Source organism: Octopus sinensis, linkage group LG24 (genome assembly GCF_006345805.1).
Source record: "Octopus sinensis linkage group LG24, ASM634580v1, whole genome shotgun sequence".
Classification (NCBI taxonomy): Eukaryota; Metazoa; Mollusca; class Cephalopoda; order Octopoda; family Octopodidae; genus Octopus; species Octopus sinensis.
Genome location: NC_043020.1, coordinates 31,008,098 through 31,022,177, shown reverse-complemented (window position 1 = coordinate 31,022,177; position 14,080 = coordinate 31,008,098). Strand labels below are relative to the sequence as shown.

The window sequence follows — 14,080 nt, the reverse complement described above, 5'->3', positions numbered from 1 at the left end:
ACATATATACATGTGGTTCGTAAGCAAGCTACTTACCACACAGCCACTCCTGCGCCTATCAATATATATAATATGTATATATTTATGGAATAATATATATATATGATATATACATATATAAAATATATATATATATATATAATATATTTAGAAATAAATAAATATATATATATAATATATATATATATAAGTGTTGTTGTTGGCATCCTTTGTCTTGGAAGATAATGGAGTTGTGCTTAAAATAATCTAGTCCGGCTTTTACATTTCATGTCCTAATACATTTCCTGCTGTGGCTGCTATATAAAACTAATATATATAAGATATATATATATATATATATAATTATAATTAAAAATGAGGGTGTCTAAAAGACACCAACATGCCGAATAGCAGTCGAAACTCTGATTATAAAACCAGTTAAATGTTTCATATCGCACCATGAGGTAAAGCGGAGGGACAAAAAATACAAGAAAAATTATTGAATAATTCAAAGATCCAGGATTCTGGTTCTGCTTTAGATAAGCTTTACCGTCATCAATTGAATATATCAAGGGTACATAAATACAGATATATATATGCACAGCAAACGATATACTTACATATACGAGCGCCGCACATACATACATATGCATGTATGGACACAGCCAGTTTGAATCACCCGCCGAATCACCGCATAATCACGATATGGTTAAAATAAGCACCGCAGTGAATATAATAACGAATTATATAAATTTATATATGAGGATAATATCGATATTTAAGTGTCCAAATTTCCTTCATGCTGGCCACTTGATAATTTCGACACTTAAATATCGATATTATCCTCATATATAAATTTATATAATTCGTTTATATTCACTGCGGTGCTTATTTTAACCATATCGTACTTATGCGGTGTTGATTCGGCGGGCGATTCAAACTGGCTGTGTCCATACATGCATATGTGTATGTGCGGCGCTCGTATAGTAAGTATATCGTTTGCTGTGCATATATATATCTGTATTTATGTACCATTGATATATTCAATTGTGACGGTAAAGCTTATCTAAAGCAGAACCAGAAATCCTTGGATCTTGAATTATTCAATAATTTTTGCTTGTATGTTTTGTCCCCTCCGCTTTACCTCATGGTGCGATATGAACATTAACGTGGTACTATAGTCAGTGTTTCGACTGCTATTTCGGCATGTTGGTGTCTTTAGACACCCTCATTTTTAATTGTTAAAATTTTTTTTACCTTTGTAAGGTATTTCTTTCATGCTGGCCACTTGATAATTTCGACACTTAAATATCGATATTATCCTCATATATAAATTTATATATATATATATATATAATATATGTAACACTAGCACTATGACCCAGCGTTGCAGTGTCATAGTGCTAGTGCATGCATATACAGGTGCGTGCGTGCGCACATACACCCGAGTAGTGTCCAAATCTCCGACCAATCACATACAGCTAGCTGGCATTTAATTGGCGTATCAAGTTTCAGGCATTTTGATTGGGTTTTGGATAGAAAATTCACCAAAAATCACTTCTATTGATTCTTTAATGGCTTTGCAGCGTGACTGGAGAAATGTAAAGATGTGCACGACCACCCTTGGATGGTTTTAAATGACCATAGAAAGTGTGAGCTCTCTAACTGAAAAATTGTCGATTTATATAAAGGACATACACACAGACATTTTGCCGTTTAAATATATATATATATATTTCGTTTTGGGATTTAGTTTTCAAGATTCTTTATATGAATTCGTGTGTTGAAGCATATTCTGTTATGTCTGGGGAGAGACATTTTCTTTTTGTGCCTTATTATTTACCACACTCACCGGTAAAATTTCCACTTTTTTCTTATTGTTATTGTCCTAAAATTTTCGTTGCATCTTGCAACCTTTTCAATAGTTTTGACTCTAATATATATATATATGTATAATAAATTGATCAAAATAAAAATAAAAATAAAACATGAGGCGAAGGATTCGCTCATCATGAGGGAACTTAGCAAAAGTATATAAACTACTTCTACGGATAACCTTAAGGAAATTAATTACAAAATCAAGGAAGTTATGAGCAAATTAGACCTCCTGGACAGAACAGAACCTATTAAACCGCAAGTACCCAAAATTACTATAAAGACCATAAGAAAGACTTCCCGGATAGTGTAGGAGTACGATTAATCTGTCCGACTAAATCGGATATCGGCAGACTTAGCAAGACCATCCTGGACAAGGTGATCCCACACATCAAACCCCACATCCCACTCCAACTATGGATTAATACAGCGATTGCTAGAATGGTTTAACACTATCACCAATAGGCCCGACTACTCATTCATCCAATTCGACATAGCCAGCTACTACGCCAGTATATCACCCATCTTACTTAACAAATCCCTTATTTTTGCCCGCACCTTTCACTCATAGACAGAGAAAAAATTGACATAATTCTATTAGCTAGAAAAACATAATAGAATTCGACGGTAGACTCTGGACCAGATCCGATACCCCCGACAATTTCGATGTGGCTATGGGCTCGAGCGATTCAGCTCAGGTGACTGACTTGTCGGGGCCTACCTGCTCAAGAAGCTTTTCTCCGAGGTACCGGATCTTCAGGGGGGTCTATACAGAGACGACGCTCTCTTCATATACCCACCACAATAGGAGTAAACTAGAAAGAATTAGGAAAAAGATCAGGCTTTTTTCAAATCCTTCAATCTTAAACTAGATTTATGACCAATACTAAAATAGTTAACTTCTAGATGTTTACGTTAGATTGAATAAGCACCTTCACTACCCATATAAGAAACCAGAAGAAACTACCAAATACATCCATACCTCTTCCAACCATCCACCCTGTATAATTAGCACCACAGTACAAGCCATCTCAGACAGACTGACAAAACTATCCTCTAATAGAGAAATTTTCAATAATCATGCTCAACACTACAACCAAGCTCTCTATAGTGCCGGATATAACCTTATAACCAGAGAATATCATACGTGACCAACCTGGGAGCGTCCGTCGGACCAGAAGAACCCACAATTATAATCGAACTCAGCACTCAACTCACACTACCGATAAGGTCTAAATTCAAAACTCCAAACAACATTATAGGACAATAGGCGGACTAATAGAACAGCACACAATAGTAACCCTCCCGACGAGAACAATAGATCCTATTAGGAGAAACAGAGGGATAATAGCAGATTACGCAAATACATATGGTTCAACATACCTTTCAACTTAGCAGTTAGGGGTAGGTTATGTAAAAGAATATTCTCTATAATTTCCAACAACCCACCCACCACAAATATAGAAGTTCTCTTCTCCAACAAAACTATTAGGATTTTCCTACTCTACCTGCCAAACCTGAGCTGCCTCTTAGCTAAACACAACTATATTATATTAGAACAGCTAGATCAAGAGCAAACCATAGCGACCAACAGAACCCCCTCATCTAGACAGTAGGCATTATAACCAGACTGGCAACCATAATACCAAGCAGTTAGTAATAACACACCGCCGACACTACAGAGGAAATACTACACCCATCAACAACCAGGAGGTTACCAACGCCCCCACTCGTTTCAACACCTCCGCCTAGGATTAGCAGCACACGACCGAATAATACAATGCAATGCAATGCAGATGTGCATCAGAGTGCCCGCTGCAGGGCGCATGCAGGGCAAAAAACGTAATATACTCATGTGAGGTGAGTACTCAATTTAACACACTCACCTATATTGGTTGCTCAACCTCCTGGAAATCCAGATAACTACAACCACCGGTCCTCGATGAGACATAGACATAAGGCTAACAGCACCTCCCTCTCTAAAAGAATTTGGGAATTAAAAGACAAATGCATAAGCTTCAAACTCGATGGTCCATCATCGGATCAGCTGCACCTTATTTAAATAATAGAGCAGGATGCCAACTATGCTGTGTAGAACTCCTGAACATCTTGAATTCAAAGACAAACACAATCTTATTACAAAAGGTCAGAGTTCAAAACCATCCTGTATACATAAACTTATTAATACTTTCAAATACTACAATGCTTAGGTCTTATACCAACTCCCCCATGCTATTTCCTCCCACCCGGTGCAACCTGTCGGCTCCAGCACATCCGTTTTCCTATATGTGCGTGTGTATGTGGGTGTGGGTGTGTGTGTGCGTTTATGTGCAATACGTGTGTGTGTGTACATATACACATATATATATATGTGGGCCACCTCCATCTCATGTTAAACTTTACAAAATTATACTTTTACCTTATTTTTTTATTTTTATATTTTTTATTTATTTTATTTATTTTTTATTTTATTTTTATTTTTATTTTTATTTTATTTTCATTTTTATTTTTACTTTTATCCTACTTCCATGTACTTTTATTTTTAATTTTATTTTTACTTTTATTTTTACGTTTATTCTACTGCCATTTACTCTCATTTTCATTTTCATCCCTTAAAGTAACTCCTTATAACCCTTATTAATTCTTATATTTCATTTCTAATATTACATTGTATTTCTTATTTTATACTGTATTTTTATTTCTAATCTTACCCTTACCCTCATCTTACCCCTAATCTATCGCTTTACACCTCTATATATGCTTATTTACTCACCTATGGATCCGCTTTTGAGTATCCGAGCGTCCGCGTACGTGTGTATGCGCATACATACATGTGCGCGCGCGTATGTGTACATGCATACTTCGATATCTTATGACTATCCCATGAACGCGTGTGTCTCTGTGTGCGTATGTGAGTATATATATGTGCACGCACATACGGACAAAATTTATATAAATTCGTTATTATTTCACTGCGGTTGCTTATTTTAACCATATCGTACTTATGCGGTGATTCGGCGGGCGATCAAACTGCTGTGTCCATACATGCATATGTATGTATGTGCGGCGCTCGTATATGTAAGTATATCGTTTGCTGTGCATATATATATCTGTATTTATGTACCCTTGATATTCAATTGATGACGGTAAAGCTTATCTAAAGCAGAACCAGAAATCCTTGGACTTGAATTATTCAATATTTTTGCTTGTATGTTTTGTCCCTCCGCTTTACCTCATGGTGCGATATGAACATTTAACGTGGTACTATAGTCAGTGTTTCGACTGCTATTTCGGCATGTTGGTGTCTTTTAGACACCCTCATTTTTAATTGTTAAAATTTTTTTTACCTTTGTAAGGTATTTCTTTCATGCTGGCCACTTGATAATTTCGACACTTAAATATCGATATTATCCTCATATATAAATTTATATATATATATATATAATATATGTAACACTAGCACTATGACCCAGCGTTGCAGTGTCATAGTGCTAGTGCATGCATATACAGGTGCGTGCGTGCGCACATACACCCGAGTAGTGTCCAAATCTCCGACCAATCACATACAGCTAGCTGGCATTTAATTGGCGTATCAAGTTTCAGGCATTTTGATTGGTTGTATTTATTATTTACATTACCTCAACATCCAAGTTTCCTCATTCTACATTGAGAGAAGAAGGAGATGGCGATTCACATTCGATGTGCTGCCGCATTTGTCGTACGGGAACGAAGATTTGCACCCCCAGCCAAGAATTTTCGGAACTAACACATGTCCTTGTGGAAGCTGTTGTGAGCGGCTGAAGAGGCCACAGACATACATTATGATTTGTTAGTATCGGTCTAATAAAGGCCCGAAACAATGTACCGCTGAATCCTTCGCCTCATGTTTTTATTTTTATTTTTATTTTTGATCAATTACTTCCACCACCTACACCACCTAACGGTATACACAGGTGATTTATAATTTCAAGTACTCACCCCGCAATTTCTACACTCAAACTATATATGTATAATATATATATGTTTAAATATATATATGTATATATATATAAATATTAATATACAATATACATATATTTATTATATTATAGAATATATAATATATATATGTATATTACTAGCAGAATTGCCCAGCGTTGCTCGGGGCGGAATTGCTTGAAAGTACTGTTTAATGATTGCACTGAATTATGATGATTATTCAGGCAAATATTGATATAATTTACTGTGGAGATAAGGACTTAACGATCAAACGTGTGCCATTGCATTGTTTTGGGGGAACCAAATTTCTGATGTGCATTATAGGGGGTACCAACTTTAAGTTTGAGAAAGTGTGGTGTAGTCCGGGGTGCTCAAAGGAATTGAGTACCTCTATTGGATAGTTGATGACGTCCTCTGGGTCAGGAGTTGTATCGATAGACTGATATACATAGACTTCCCCAGGAATGAGTTTTTAGCATTTATCATTAATATGGTGAACAGTTTTATTCGTCGGGGCCAGTATAGCCTTTTTTGCAAATCCAATCCATATTCTGATAATTAGCTTGTAGATCTGGGAACACTGCATCTCTGAGATCAGAAGGCGTCTTAACAATGGTACTATGGTATCGATGGCCAATATTACCATTTCAATCCCCTGGTATTTTGCCTTCGCCAAGTGCAAGGAGGGTGTGAGGAAATGCTGCTGATGATGTGATATTACGTCGCATGAGCACGCATATTGGTGTGAAGTTTGAGAGTGTACTTCCCTTTATTTAAAAAAATATGCATTAAAATGGAAAAAAAATGATGATAAATTATTTGTAAAATCGTAGACTCATCGTAGACGCTCGCTAATACCCAGAAGGGCTCGATATGAATCACGACTATAAGATACCCGGTTTTGGTTAAACTGCATCGCAAAATGTGGAGTAGTTAGGAATCGTTAGGAATCTAATCGGAGTAGACAGACACACAACCTTTCTTTTATATATAAAGATTTTCGTCCTAAAAAATTGTATGGATTGAATGGTTACCTCTATGGAAATATATACACGCACATTATACATACATGTGGTATAGATAAATATATAAATACATTTAAATATCTATATACACTTTTGGGCGATCTTTCTGTTTCTTAGAGATAACTTTAGATCTTATTTTCGTCCTAAAAAACTTTGTATGGAGTGAATGGTTACCTCTATGGAATATATACACACACGTTATACATACATGTGTGCATAGATGAATATATAAATACATTTATATATCTATATACACTTTTGGGCGATCTTTCTGCTACTTAGAGATAACTTTAGATCTTATTTTCGTCCTAAAAAACTTTGTGCGGAGAGTGAATGGTTTCGTCTATGGAAAATATACACACACATTATACATACATCTGTGTATAGATGAATATATAAATACATTTAAATATTTATATACACTTTTGGGCGATCTTTCTGCTACTTGGATATACTTTAGATCTTATATTCGTCCTAAATAACTTTGTATGGAGTGAATGGTTACCTCTATGGAAATATATACACACACATTATACATACATCTGTGTATAGATGAATATATAAATACATTTAAATATCTATATACACTTTTGGGCGATCTTTCTGCTACTTGGATATACTTTAGATCTTATATTCGTCCTAAAAAACTTTGTATGAATTGAAAAAGAAAATGAATTGAAATTTTTAAGAAATGAATTTGTTTACAAACATGTGTGAAATGGCAAATGAAATGGAACCAGGGTAAATGTGTGGAACTGATGTATTATAATGAATAGTCCTTCTTGTGAATATTAATTTGATTAATATGAACTGAAAACCAGTACGCACCCTCACACACACACACACGCGCACACACACACACACACACACACGCACACACACGCACACACGTTAGTTTACAATTTTATTTATATATTTGCGTGTGTATGTGTGGAAGGGAAGTGGAGTAAATATGCAGAGTAAAGGCTTTGAAGTGAAATGGTAATTAAAATATTTAGTTTTCTCGAATTTTTCTGAAATGGGGGTGAAATGAAAGAAATTTTGTATGCCATGACCGAATGGAAGTACTTTGAAAAATCATAGGTAAACTCTAATTGAAGAAATTGTGTGAGGAGTAAATCGTTATGTATTTATTTGTTTCTGTTTGCTGTGTTTTTTTTGAGTAGTGGGCTTAAGGTACACTTGCAAAGAGAAAGTATGAGTGAAGCAGTTCATCCGTTTTATTATAATACTTCACTTTAATCGTTGCACACTTGCAAAGAGAAAGGGAAGGAAAATTAGGGTGATAGCATGAGTGAAGCAGTTCGCTCCGTTTTGTGGTGTGGTGTGCTGTAGCCCACACTAAGAAAAGCACTTCACTTACACACCACAAGTGAGTTTTATCGAAATTTGCTTAATTGGGGGTGTGAAATTTGAAAAACTGTACCTGGCACGATCCGATGCATTCTACTCTTAAAATGCTAGGTAAATTGTAATTGAAGAAATCCTATATTGTAGATTTCTATAAAATCTGCCTTTTATAATAAGAGATATATATATTATAGAACAATAATATAATATGATGATGATATATATCTATATATATATATATATATATATATATATATTATATATTTCCATAAGATGTACCCAGGTAAGCTATGTACACATAAGAGGTGCAGCAACATCAAAGGAAAATTAACCAAGAAATAGCTTTCATGTGCGGCAGGTGCACAGGGGCAACAGACACCACAAATACTCAGAAAACAGATTCCATCACACTCCAGAGGGAGAAACTAGAAGTAGATGATAGCTTCCGCTACCTAGGTGACCAAGTTAGTAGCGGGGGTGGATGCTCAGAGAGTGTTACCACTAGAATAAGAATAGCCTGGACAAATTTTAGAAAGCTTCTACCCCTACTGGTGACAAAGTGTCTCTCGCTCAGAGTGAAAGGTAGATTGTACGACGCATGTGTGTGAACTGCCATGCTTCATGGCAGTGAAACATGGGCATTGACTGCAGAGGACATGCATAGGCTAGAAAGAAATGAAGCTAGCATGATCCGCTAGATGTGTAATGTTAGTGTGCACACACAACAGAGTGTAAATGCCCTGAGAGAAATGCTGGACATAAGAAGCATTGGATATGGCATGCAAGAGAGACCTTTACGGTAGTATGGTCATGTACTGTGGATGGATGAGGAAAGATGTGTGAAGAAGTGCCACTCCCAAACAGTTGCAGGAATCTGGGGTGGAAGTAGACCCAGGAAGACATGGGATGAGGTGGTTAAGCATGACCTTCGAATGTTGGGCCTCACAGAGGCAATGACGAAAGACTAAGACCACTGGAGGTATGCTGTAACTGTGAAGACCCAACAAATAACGTGAGTTCATGGGTGTTTCCTGCACCAGCTTCACATAGCAGGCCCAGCCCATCCAAAGTACCTTTGATCGCAAGATGGCCTGCTGCGCTTACCTTTGATTGTAGAGTGACCTGCTGTGCTTGAGGAGACCTATTGAGTCAAGTACATCAACATCAAAATAAAAATCAAATGGAAATTGCTGGTGGCACATAAAAAGCACCTACTAATCGTGGCCGTTGCCAGCCTCCCCTGGCACCTGTGCCAGTGGCACATAAAAAGTACACACTACACTCATGGAGCGGTTGACGTTAACAGGGGCATCCAGCTGTAGAAACACTGCCAGATCAGACTGGAGCCTGGTGCAGCCTCCTGGCTTCCCAGACCCTGGTCGAACCGTCCAACCCATACCAGCATGGAAAACGGACGTTAAACGATGATGATGATATATACATACACACACGCGCACACGCACACACACACACACACACACACACACACACACACATGCACACACACACACGCACACACATGCACACACACACACACATATAATATACTTTAATTGAAATATAGTTTCTTCAAAAATAAACATGTCTAATATAGCAAATGTGAATGTCAGTGTGTCACACTTTTTCAACTTGAACAAATTCTTTCTACTGGAAGCACAAGGCCTCAAATTTTAGGGGAAGGGATTAAGTACATAACTGGTACTAATTTTATCAAACTTGAAAGGATGAAAGGCAAAGTTGGCCTTGGCCGAATCACTGCTAAACATTTCACTCAGTGTGCTAATGATTCTGCCAGTTCACCACCTTAATATAATATGATAATATATGATATGATAAATGTGAATGTCAGTGTATCAGTGTCACACTTTTTCAACTTTTCTCCTAGACGCCGTAGCCCAACTATTTTGGAATCTGGCTGACTCTGTGAGTAAATTAAAAATATTCTGGATCCCCAATTTTGGCTTTCCAAGTTTTCAATACTGAGATTGTTTTCAGCAATTCTTTTATGTGACTTTTAACAACAAATTGTTTTGTATTACTCTTTTCCTCTTTTACTTGTTTCAGTCATTTGACTGTGGCCATGCTGGAGCACTGCCTTTAGTAGTGCAAATCAACCCCAGGACTTATTCTTTGTAAGCCTAGTACTTATTATATCGGTTTCTTTTTCCAAACCGCTAATTTATGGGGATGTAAACACACCAGCATCGGTTGTCAAGCGATGTTAGAGGGACAAACACAGACACACAAACATATACATATATACAACGGGCTTCTTACAGTTTCCATCTACCAAATCCATTCACAAGGCTTTGGTTGGCCCAAAGCTATAGTAGAAGACACTTGCCCACAGTGCCACTGCGTGGCACTGGACCCAGAACCATGTAGTTCTACACAAGCTACTTACCACACAGCCATTCCTACGCCTATATATATATACACTTGCGTCGGAAATTAATTAGCACTTCTCAAATTTCTACATTTTCTTACATTTTCTTAATTTAATTAACTTATTATCAGAAATGAACTCGTTTTTAATCAAAAATTTATTAAAACATATCCCAGCACGCCACACAATTGTTATTAATCATGAAATTTAGTCAATATCTTGTTGCTCCTCCTTTGGCAGCAATGACAGCTGCTACGCGGGTCGGCATGCTGTCTATGAGTGCCTGCAGGTACTGTGCAGGGATGGCCCCTCATGCAGCAAGAAGTGCTCCAAACAGCTCGTGTCGGTTCCTGTATTGCTGCACATTCAAATCCCTACCCAATCGACTCCAGAGGTTCTCAATAGGGTTCAGGTCAGGTGACTGGCCAGCACGTACTCCTCGCCACCAAAGAGGTATCCCGTACTATCTCAACATACTTTGCTGCGTTGATGTTGCCTTCGACGGCATAGAGCCACCCAACACCACTGTAGCTGAACGCCCCTCACACCATCAGACCACCCCTACCATGCTTCATGGTGAGCAAATCAAGGGTGCTAATTAATTTCTGACGGTAGTGTATATATCGTCAGTGGATCATATATTCAAAAGAAAAGCACACACAAATAGTTTAAACAGTAATGTATTTACAGGAGGTCAAATATAAGGCCAATCATAGAGTAACCAATGGTTTCACAGCCATAAAACGCCCAGGCTTATAGACAATTCATCAAAGTCCAATGGCCACTGACATGTAACCTCTCTTCAAACTATATATAAATATATATCATTGCCAGTGGCCTCTGGCCCCTGTGCTAGAGGCATGTAAAAAGTCCCACTACACTCACGGAGTGATAAGTGTTAACAAGGGTATCTAGCTGTAGAAACACTGCCAGATCAGACTGGAGCCTGGTGCAGCCTTCTGGCTTCCTAGACCCCGGTCAAACAATCCAACCCATGCTAGCACGGAAAACGGACGTTAAAGGATAATGATGATGGTATATATATATATATATATATATATATATATATATATATATATACATGCATATATATATATATATATATATTTTTATATATATACACACACCCATAAATATAATTGCCCTGTGATATGACAGACTATTCTTCAGAACATTTTGTGGAAAGTTAAAGCACCAGACCTCTCTCTCTATATATATATATATCTCTATATATATACATGTATCTCTATATTCCTCTCTATATATGTCACTATATATTCTCTCTCTCTCTCTCCTCTCTATATATATATATATATATATATATATATATATATATATATATATATACCGGAGTAAACACATAAATGTGAAACAAGGTGGAAAAAAGAGTACTCAAATACCAGTGGTAGAGTAATATGCTTTATTTTAAGCAGCAGAAAATTCAACAAAATTTTGTTGAATTTTCTGCTGCTTAAAATAAAGTATATATATATATATATATCAATCTCTCTGTCATATTTTCATCTCTTTCAAAACTCATTTGAGGGAATCTTGTCTTACAAGTACCCAGGAACCTCACTCATGGTGGTGCCATAAAAAAGGCATTCTGTGTACTTTGTAAAACAGTTGGCATTAAGAACAGCATCAAGCTATAGAAACCATACCAAAGTAGACATTGAAACATCATTAACATTGCTTAACATCTCTTTTTAGGTTGGCCTATAGGTTGATAAGACAAAAGGCATATATAAAACATCCAGTTTCAGTCCTTGCATCAGTCAAATGGAATTTGTGGAGCAGACTTTGTTTTTACAACTTTTGCTGGGGTCAAACCTCACTTGTTTCCAAATAAGGTAATATTTTCCTATGACCAGACATGTTTTAATGAAAGACTGAAAGTGAATGACATCACTCCTATGATGATGGCATTCATTTATAACTATCTTATGATGTCAAGGCAAGGAGACACAAACTTATACTCACATGCATCTATATGCATACACACATATACACATACACACACACACACACACATACGCACACATACACACATTCTTTTAGTCTTTCATTTGTTTAAGTATTTGGACTATGGCCATGCTAGTGTACCATCTTGAAGGGTTTTAGCCAAACAAACTGACCCCAGAACTAATTTTTTAAGTACATATTCTATTGGTACTTTTTTGCTGTACTGCTAATTACCAGTTGTCAGGCAGTAGTAGGGTGCAAACACTACTGTGTTTGTATGTATGTATGTGTATATATATATATATACACACACATATGTATGTATGTGTGTATATATGTATGTATGTGTGTATATATATATATATATATATATATATATATATATATATATATATATATATATATATATATATATATACAAGGAGGTAGTGAGAAGTTCCTAGCTTTGAGTAAAAGAAAATAGAGGAAGATCAGTAACTAATGATTTTTTTCAACATAGTCCTCTCTCAGGTTCACACATCTATTACAGCAGTACAGTTTTCCAAAGCCCTTTAAAAGAACTTGGAAGGTTGGGCCTCTAACTAGACCTTACCCAAAACCCTTAAAGCCAAGAACTTTTCAGCATCCCCCTCGTGTGTGTGTGTGTGTGTGTATGTACATACTTATGGCAGATTTCCACACACTTTCCATCTACCAAATCCACTCACAAAACTTCGGTAAGCTTGAGGTTATAGAAGATTTTTGCTCTGGGTGTCATGCAGTAGAACTGAACCCAAGATTACATGGTCGCAAAGAAAGCTTCTTAACTACATCCACCCACCCATGCTTGCACCTAAACAATGAAGTCGAATAGCATTTCCATCAGGACAATGATGTAACACAACATTTGTATCACAGCAACAAATTAACAACTGCGTAAGGCAACATCTGTATCATAGCAACAAATCAGAAGAACATTCCAATCAGGGCCAACCTGTAGTACAATGATATAACACAACAAGTCAGATTAGAACAATGAAGGAACATGTATCAGAGGCACTCACCTTATGTTAACCAGCAATTTCTAAGGTTCATTTCTCAATCTTTGTGCAGTAATTCTCCGACAACTACAACAAAAAATAACACCAACAACAACAATAAACAATGCTAAGTAAACCAGTCAACAATTACAGCGCCACCTGTGATAGCCAACAGGGTACTTGCCCATATTGCTAGCTTTTGAGAAGGTGATTGTGTCAGGTGCTTACAGAAGTAATGGTGGTGGTGATGGCGTTAGCAGCAGTGGTAGTGGGTGTTACTGTTGTTAAGGTTGTGGCACTGCTGAAGGTAGTGGCTGCATTGGTGGTGGTGGTGGCGGCGGCGGCGATGGTGGTGATTGTGATATACACACACACACACACACAACACACACACACACGGATTATCAGTATGCTGATGTAACACCCCTCCAGGCCCTGCTATCTTTTTTTAGCAAATAAATCTTGAAAAGCTATGGCTGCCAGATGACCCCCCCCCCCGATGG

The 14,080-nt window shown here is 37.0% G+C and overlaps 1 protein-coding gene across 1 annotated transcript in view; it reads right to left on the bottom strand.

Annotated features, from left to right (window-relative positions):
- Positions 1-13,880, bottom strand: part of LOC115223774 (uncharacterized protein DDB_G0284459-like) — a 33,733-nt gene extending 19,853 nt beyond the window's left edge. Inside the window, exon 1 of the mRNA XM_029794436.2 lies at positions 13,602-13,880. The gene's annotated coding sequence lies outside the window, so the exon portion shown is untranslated. The remainder of the gene's footprint in view (positions 1-13,601) is intronic.
- Positions 13,881-14,080: the final 200 nt, after the last annotated feature.